Below are 1,086 nucleotides of genomic sequence, written 5' to 3' on the forward strand. Positions count from 1 at the left end.
GGTCTCACGCACTGCCGGAGTGTGACTCACGACAAAAAGCCGCCCGCCAACCGCGTCACCGACGCGCTTGCGACACCTTGCCGGCGCGCGGTCCGCAGGCTGGCAATCGTCGCCGAGGTAGAGCATGGAGGGGGAGGATGACTCGCACGGACGGCAGTGCGCGGACTGTTCACCTACATCGGCAGGAAAGCCGCCGAGAAGAGCGAAAAAGGGAATTTGAGTGAAAACGGAAGAAGAGTGACGCATGAATGAATTTCGCAGTCAGAATCAACATTTGTCGCCCACATTCTGTCTCGCAACGCTCACGTCGAGGTGTGTCAACTCGTGCAGGCATAAATAGCGAAGAGTTGGTACATCGCAGATATGCATGAGTGGGTGGCCACCATCGCGTCCTTGTTTTCGAAAGCGCTGTTTGCTGAAATTGCCCTGGAGCTGTGCTTGGGAGGGCCGAAGACGTAAGTTGGACGTCCCCAGCTCTTGGGGAAAAGTCGGAAGTGTGGTATGCGACCCTTGGTCCTTTTTTTTGTTTTTCTTTGTCAGGAGTGTGTGTGTCGAGCGAGTGGTGACATGCGCTCGCGCAATGGCCATCACTGTGTTCTTTGCTTTTAGTGGCGCACACTGACAATTAGCGGAGAGCCTTTCCAACTTTATTACTTTCGTGAAGCACGTATACATCCATAAAACATGCGAAAACGACTGATACATCTGACCAAGCTGCGGGCTTGGTCGCAAAGGCAAGGTTGTTCAAGTGCTGTTTGCCCTGGTATGTGATGAAATACAATAAATGAAAAGAAAATAACCATGCACTGCTCACAACTGGTGGTCGTCCTCCGCGGCCATCTCGGTAAGCAGGGTGTTTACCTAAGACTTTTTACAGTTTTTAAAAATAGACTTTTTGAGCTAGGAGAGCGCTTATTTCGGCATAGCATAGCATAGCGTAGGAGCTGATCAACGCAATATTTTTTCGCACATAGGCACCTACCCGACTTCACGACGCAAGTAGTGAGCAGTGGTCGTTGTGCCGTGAACGTCTGGGGATCTGTCAGTGCAGAAGGCCTCGGCCCCCTTATTAGACTGCCATCAAAG

This window comes from Amblyomma americanum, chromosome 1 (genome assembly GCF_052857255.1).
Source record: "Amblyomma americanum isolate KBUSLIRL-KWMA chromosome 1, ASM5285725v1, whole genome shotgun sequence".
In the NCBI taxonomy this organism is placed as follows: domain Eukaryota; kingdom Metazoa; phylum Arthropoda; class Arachnida; order Ixodida; family Ixodidae; genus Amblyomma; species Amblyomma americanum.